General features: G+C 34.8%; 1 protein-coding gene across 1 annotated transcript in view; it reads left to right on the top strand.

Moving 5' to 3' along the window:
- The first annotated feature begins 578 nt into the window (after nucleotides 1–578).
- Nucleotides 579–8090, top strand: part of EPHA7 (EPH receptor A7) — a 339108-nt gene continuing 331596 nt past the window's right edge. Inside the window, exon 1 of the mRNA XM_074333309.1 lies at nucleotides 579–879. The gene's annotated coding sequence lies outside the window, so the exon portion shown is untranslated. The remainder of the gene's footprint in view (nucleotides 880–8090) is intronic.

The raw sequence follows: 8090 nt of genomic DNA, 5'->3' as shown, positions 1-8090 counted from the left end.
ACTGGGGAAACAGAAACAGAAAAAAAAAAAAAAAATTCTAATGAATTTAGTGTAAGATTGACTCTACCAAGACTTCATCTCTCATCCGATCTCCATTAGTGCCTAATTAGACCAGTGGACCACATGGTTCCATTCTGAGCGAGTATTTAATAACCACTTAAGTCTGGTTATTTACCTTTTCTCAGTTACAGTATTAAGGGATTGTAGCCTCTAAAGAGGACGATAGTTCACAGTAAAGAGTTGAGACTCTTTTTGAGTCTTTCCTCAAAGGGGTCTGGCTTCCCTGCCGATCAAGTCATTCTGGGTCTGTGAGATAGTTTAAGTTTTAGAATTGAGTAAGAGGCCATGAACGCCACTACAGTTCTTCAAGTCTTGTTCATGCTCAGCAGACCTGGAATTTTTCAGCTTATATAAGTCAAAGAGCACATTAGGAAGCTGCTCAGCTATTTCATTCCCAGGGCCTCAGGAATAATTAGCCACTGCTGCAGACCTCTGTGGCTAATTATGGTAATTGTGCTCACTATATCTCTGAAGGTTACATACCAACACCTGACCTCCACCACGCTGGGATCCCATCAGGGAACCCAAATCCATTGTAGCAGAGCTCACTGTCTTCTCTAGCCTGTAGAAAAGAATCACTAGAATCTTTTCATGAATTCCGGTGATCCTTCAGCAATGCATTCCTTAATGCCTTAGTGAAGAGAATGTCCTCCAAGCTGACAATGGTCTTGGTGCAGCAGCAGTTCCCTCCTGGAGGAGGCCTGACTTACCAGTCTGCTAGCCTGGGCTCTACTTCTGATCTGGGGCATGGAGTCCACAGGGATCTTGGGCGCCAAGACGGAAGAGAACCAGTGTCTTCTTGTGAAGTATCTGCACCAGGTAACAGCATTTACAGTTTATTTTGGTTTGTTGTGGTTTTGTTTTTTAATGTGCGAGAAGACTGGTTCCCTCAGGCAAGAATGAGTGGTTACAGAGGACGTATGATAGGAGTGGCTGCTCCATCAGAAAGGTGTATTCAGGCAGATTTGACAGTTCAATTTCTCAGCCTGATCTGTGGCTGTCTAACTGACATCAAGTCACATCTCAGGGCCCTGGTTTTTCCCAACCACTGCTCTTAACATATCACAGGAGACCTAGTGGGAATGTGTAGTTTAGTTTTGCAAATCTGCAACTTCCACAATCAGGCTTCATCCCTGGTTTCACAATGTCTAAGGAGCTGCTACATAGTGATTAGAGTTTGAAATGTATTGGGCCTCCAGGATGTAGTGAAAATGTATGTGCTGTAGCTTAAGAGAGACTTGAGTTCAAATCCTTTCTGTGGTAGATCTGCTAGTTGTCTAACCAGTTACATAAACTCTCTGGGACCTCATTTGTTTTATGGTTAATATTCAAGCCCTGTTTTTTGTTTGTTTGTTTGTTTGTTTGTTTATCCATGGTAAGCGTAAGGAATAAATGAAAATACACTTGTAATAGTCCTAGTGAAAGAATTACTCACTAGGAACTCCTGAACTGTCCCCTTTTCATTGTTTTCTTTCTTTTCTTTCCTCTCCCTTTCTTTTACATGCCCCAGTGTGATGTTACAAAACATTTCTGCTGTACTCTCCATTTCACCTCAAGAATTCAAAACCTTCTAAATTCTCTGCCTTTAAGAAAATATAAAATTGTTGGACATGCCATTGTAAGTTCTCATGGTATCCTCAAACAGAGCAACATTTGAGAAAGTATTAATGAAGCATTGTAAACATCTTGAGAAAACAACTCAAATATTTATGCAAACTTTAGTAACATTAGCTATGGAAACAAAATGAAAACAACTTAGAGATCATAAATGTTGCACGATTCAATTCTATTAATTTTGAGGACAGTGTTTCCCAAATATAAAATCCGAGTTGGAAACCTAAAAATTTTGATAATTGAGTCTATGCACTGTGTGCTTTGGGAGCTAATGCTAAATCAGATCAGTGGGTTATTCTTTGACTTCCTGTTACTATTTTCTCATTAATCATTTGAAAAGAATTAACAGCACCAGAGGGGAAAGAGGTTTTCTTTTTTCTTATTCTTATTTACTATACAAACAGACATTTGTTTGATTTCAGTTTTATTCAGTGATTCCAAATTGGTCAATAAAATGCTAATGATTACCAACATACTGTATTTCTCACTTGGAGATCATCATTTAATTCTAATAAATGCCAGTTGGATATTTATTAAAACAGCAGGAACTAATTCATATATTTGAGCTAAATAAATAAAGTTTGATTGCATGTTTGTTCTACTCAGCTTTGATAACTGGCACTGCAGAGAGGTTCTTTGTATAAATTACCTTGGAAACGACAGATAACAAAGTCTCACAGATGAAACTGGCATGTCAAAACAGTGTTATGTGCCTAAATATCGCTTGTTTGTGTCCACTGTAAATGGACTCTATACCTTGACACTCATATCCTGAAACTCCAGGGCAGCTCTATTAGACTTGACAAGCCCTCATAATAGAGATGTTCAGGAACTTAAAGACCTCTCAGTCTTTCCTAAAGGACCTCCTCTGTGTGAAGCCCACCCACACCCAATTCAAATTTTTTTCTAAGAGAAAGGATATTCCTAGAACTTCACAAGATTATTTCAATTGCTTTAACCTAAAGGCGAGTTGAGGGAAATGCTTAATATTCCCTTTGAAATAGACTTCTGGAAGGGCCTCTACTTTGAAGCTTCTTTTGATTTCTTGGGGAAATCACTTTCAGAAACTCATCCTTAAATTGTTTCCTAGTAATATATTTCTCAGTTTGCTTTTGGGAAATATGACCACGGCCTCATTTGGGATAAACTCATATGACTAACACCCTAATAAGTCTTCGTTTCTGCTATTTATGTAAGATCAACAAAGTGTATGTCTGCGTATTTACACCACTAGGGTCTTAGTTTGTAGATTCACTGTATAATAGTCAAGAAATTATAAAAAGCCAAATGTTCAATTGCTTATCTTGAAGTTTTATGAAATTTCGCATAAAAAACATTATGTAATCTTTTTTTTTAACTTTTAAAATTTGATGTAACTTCATTAGAAGTAATCAGAATCACAGTAGAGTCAAAAATATAAGGCAATGTGAAAGTGATATGTCACGAAACTCTTATGCAGAATTGAAGGCAACAGTAAAGAAAGTGAGGATTTTCTGTAAATAATTTTAATAACCCCAGTAAGGACATGGAGTGATTTTCTGGTTGCTGATGATTTTGTTTACACTTGCCTAATAGCAAGTGGCTATGTCAGCAGTGTTATCACATTCATATACATACACACAATGATTCATCTGAGCTGAGGTGACTGGTTGGCTCATACTGATGACATCATGCAAATTCCCAGCTGGTGGACAATTAATTTCAGTTACTAATTTTTTAAAGATCTTCTAAGTTATTCAAATATAAAATGGTTGTTTAATATGTATTTGTGTACAGAATTATTATAACTTGTTTCTTTGGCGTAATTTGAGAGGATATTGAGCTACCTTTAATATATGTCTTAATAATATGGATGATCCTGAAATAGAATTAAATCAGAAAGCATCAAAGTCTTTAAGTGGGAAAAAAAAGAAAGAGCACAAGCAATATTAAAGTATATTGGAGAGATAGATAACCCTAAGAAAAAAGTTAAAAGTTAAAATCTGAAAAATAAGTGTTTAAAAATGGTGCCAACTAACTGACTAGCCAAATATATATTGAGCTTCTGGTGTATGCAGAACACAGTACTTGACCAGAGTTTAATATGTTCTTCACCATTTTGGGTAGACATGCCAAAGAAAAATTCATTTATCAATGTGTCTGCAGTTTAGTTGTTATTCTATACGGTTGGGAAGAGATAAAAATAAAATCACCTTTCATATGATGCTCTAATCTAGATAACGAAAAGTTAAGAGAAAGTGATCTCAGAATGTATCTTATTTGTGTAGGCCACATAAGGACGCAGAGGCAGGACTCTTACGTCACACAGTACTTATGCACTTACTCTGTGCTGAGCATGGCTCTGGTCTTTTAAATAACTGCCATTAGTTGAATACCTACTATGTGAAGACACAGCGTTTAGTGCTTCATATATATTAGCAATTTTAAAAGCCAGTTATAAGTATCCCTAATTTACTACAGGATGAAGCCAAAGCTCAGAGTATTCACAAATTACCTGAGCTCACAGAGCTAATGAAGGGGTGGGACAAATAGAGAATTTCTGTGACCCAACAGTTCATACTTTTTCTTCTAAATTCCAAAGCCACCCTTTTGTTATTATGATGTTAATAATAAAAAATCCACCATGAAGGTTTGGGTAAATCTATACTTGTAATCTCACCATAATACTCAAACTCATCCATATTTGAGTTGATCCATTACATTCCAATATAGGGAAATACCCTCTTTTTCATTTCTTCAAACACAAATCATCATGTTAATGTAACAGGAAAACTGCTAATCACACTCGTTTTATCTATGCAACACTTTTTTTTCCCTCTGGGATTTAAGACCACCTTAAAATACTAGAATGGAAGTAGTTCCCATTTAAGTGTAGTTCATAATTTCTTATCCTTCATTTATTCCCATTCCAAAGAACACTTTATACAAATTTAAAAATTCAGTTCACTTAAGACTTTCTTGGAGGATAAAATCATTTGAGCTAAAGCTAGATCTGACAATACTAAAGCTGCTAAAACATATAAATAAATCACTACAAAATGTTGGTTATTATTAAAAGGACATGATAGGGCAAATATCAAAGATCCCTTGAAAACAATTTGTGCCTACTGTTCATGGAAATAAAACATTTAAAGTTTTAATTTTCTAAAAATGTGGAATATCTTCTACGTACCATGCCCTGAGTAGGTAGGGGTGAATAGATAAAACAGGTAAAGTCCCCAAACACATGGAGCTTACAGACATGAAAAGATATGCACAAATAACTATATAATTACAGAATATTATGGAGTTAGGAAGGTAAGGAGAGAATGCCAAAAAATACATAATACTGTGGTCAGTGCCATTAAAAAATGAGAAATTATAGAAAATCTCAGAGAATAGCATTTCAGGTAGGAATTGAAAAATAAGTGAGACTAGACAGGTAAAAAAAATGGAAAGAGGAGTGCTCTAGGAAGACCCTATGCTGTAAAATGTTTGGCACATCTAAGGAACTGGTAATATCTGTTGGAAACTTGTGACCCAGGCAGAAACTGGAGCAAGATGATACAATTTAAATAAGCAAAGGCCAGGTTCTGCAGACCTTAGGCCTAGTGTCTTAAGACTTTGTATATTATACTAAAGCAAAGACACTAAGTGTTTTAAACATGGGATTGAGATAATTTGATTTAGACATAGCAGGATCACAAAATTTAATTAAAACATTACAAATGGGTATACAAATATATGGATTATGTTGCTTATCTATATTTTCATATTTTTCTTTACCTTCCTCTTATTTCTTACCTATTGTTAAGCTGGGGGCTGGAATTAGCTAAATTCTTGATTCTGCGTAAAGAGTAATCAGACCTGGTAACTGCAGTTCCTTTGATGATTAATCGCTCTTGGATAAAAACGCTTGTCTGTCACGAAGCTTCCCTCTCCACTCCCTGTTTTTCTCCCTAAGGTGTCTTTGATATTTGCAAGGTACAGGCTTGCTGAGTGATCTCATGAGGGTAGGAAATTGAGAAGGGAATGTAGTGACTTTCAGAGTCTCTTCTTTCTCTGGCCTTCTCCTACTCAAGTATCTTCATTTTAATAGACACTCTGGTTCATTTTGATTAAGGTAGTCTAGGTATTACAGTTTAAACATCCCTTAGTCAGGTGGTCGTTGTACCTTCAAAATAGTAACAGGTTACACATATTCAGAATTGTGTTTCTGCCTAAAAATATATGATTATAATTAAAGAACACTTGTCTCTTTATGTGTTAGTTTTGTAACTGTCCTCTCAACTAGACGAGGTTAATATGATAAAGCTTACAACTGGTAGACACTTGTCTGTGATGTAGAAGGCAAGATGATTTGCTGAGAGTGAGATGGGAGAGAATAAAAGACTGGAAGATACAAATTTAGGAAATGTATGTGGCAATGACACAAAAATGTAAATTGCAGTGAAACAACCTTGTTGAACCAACTACGTGTACTAGGTTCTGTGGCACAGGATTCTCATGAAATTAGTTTTCATCTCACAAAGTGTGTATAGCCCGTTAATGAGTAACCATAGTTTTAGACAAGATAACTTATCCTTGGTTCTTCAGGTAGAATAACAGATTTTAAAGCTGAGCTTCAAATCTACATCCATCTGCTTCCAAAGCTATGCCCTATCAATTGTACTTTTCGTCTTCCTCAAGAATATTAAAATAAGTTTCAAACATAAAAAGTGGCCCCAGCTGTGTAAGGAACTTTTTACATTGAATTTTTTAATTTAATTCTCCATCTTCCATATATTGGCTTTTATCCTACACTTTTCTAACTCCATTTCTATGTAACAACACATCAGTTCTTTAAAGATAAGTTCCATGTTTACTCATATCTACTACATCGAAGACCAGTTCTAACTCTAGCTGTCATTAAATCCTTGTATAAACACCTAGATCGTTAACATAGTTGATGCTCATTAATGAGTGGCCTTGGGCACATTACTAAACTTCTGTGGAATTATTTTCCCCACCTGTAAAGTAAAATGATGGTAAGGGAACTAATTCATAGAGGTGTGTGTGTGTGTGTGTGTGTGTGTGTGTGTGTGTGTAGTATGTATGATCACACACCACACACCCACTATATATACATACATACATACATATATATATATATATATACATATGTATTTTAACTGTGCGTGATAAATGGTAAGTCCTACGTAAGGCATATGTTTTAGCTATTATCATCATCATCACCATGATCATGTATGATTTATAATTATATTGATTGAATTCTTAGCATTTGTGTTCCTTCTTATTTTCCAAATTACATAGCTATAAGAAAGAATTTACCTTTTGCTTAAATATATAAAAATAAATAAAGCCTATTTACGAATGTAGCTAACACTTGTACTCGTAAAGAAGAGAGACAGTTCCCAATATTGTTTATACTGAAATGAAAGTGCTTTTACATGTCTAACTTAGTATGAAAAAATATTATTATTTTTATAATAATTTCTTCATTGAATGCAAAGTATAAAGAACTGAATAGGGATATTGATTAATTTTCTTATTTTATAACTTATGGTGAGGCCTTTCAATTTGACTTGGGAAGGTTTTTATGTGTGATATTTTATATTTACACCAAAAAGTAGCATAATGCCTCTTTTCTCAGGAAGTACAGAGGAAAAGATTCTCCAGACCTGGGGGAGGTATCCCAAAGTGGTAATCTTCACCACCTGGCCAAACAGTTCTAAGAATTCTTCCCAGCCCTGACTGGTAAATGAGAATTGTCTTCCTTTTGGCCAGGTGACTAACCAAGTGACCTATAGGACAAAAACTAGCTAGGGATTACTTCAGTTAGAAGAGGCTGTTTGAAAAGGTAATATCTTCAAGAGCAGGATGGATTTCTAAGAGTTCTGTGTAATAACAATTTTATGTAAGAACTAACTTCTAAAACTCAAGAAGTATTTTAATAATAATTTAATAAAGAGGAAAATTATATCTTAATTTAATCTGCATAACTGTTTCTAGATATACACTGATGCTGAACTTCTGGACTACACACTATACATTCAAATAACTTTGAATCTTATTAAATACTTTCTAAAGGTGATGAATACTTTGAACACAGTATAATATAATGTTACTATGTTTAGATAGTGATGATATAACAATGAAAGATAGCAAATCATATTTTACTATCTTTTTGGCCCTTGAATTCAAAAGAATTAAGATGTCTGAAAGTAATGAATTAAAATTAACATTTCAATAAATTATAAGAGCAAAAATGAGCTACACTAGACTCTCTTTACTTCTGAAAGTGATAATTGTTTACTCTCACATTTCAGGTAGTATATTATGTCAACATATATTGATTCCAAATGGACAGAACTTGTGTGTATATTAATTCAATCACTTACAAGCTTTATGGATGTAGACAAGTCATTCAACCTCGC

This window comes from Rhinolophus sinicus, linkage group LG05 (genome assembly GCF_036562045.2).
Source record: "Rhinolophus sinicus isolate RSC01 linkage group LG05, ASM3656204v1, whole genome shotgun sequence".
Lineage (NCBI taxonomy): Eukaryota > Metazoa > Chordata > Mammalia > Chiroptera > Rhinolophidae > Rhinolophus > Rhinolophus sinicus.
The sequence above is the reverse complement of the archived record's forward strand: the minus strand, read 5'-3'. Positions and strand labels throughout refer to the sequence as shown.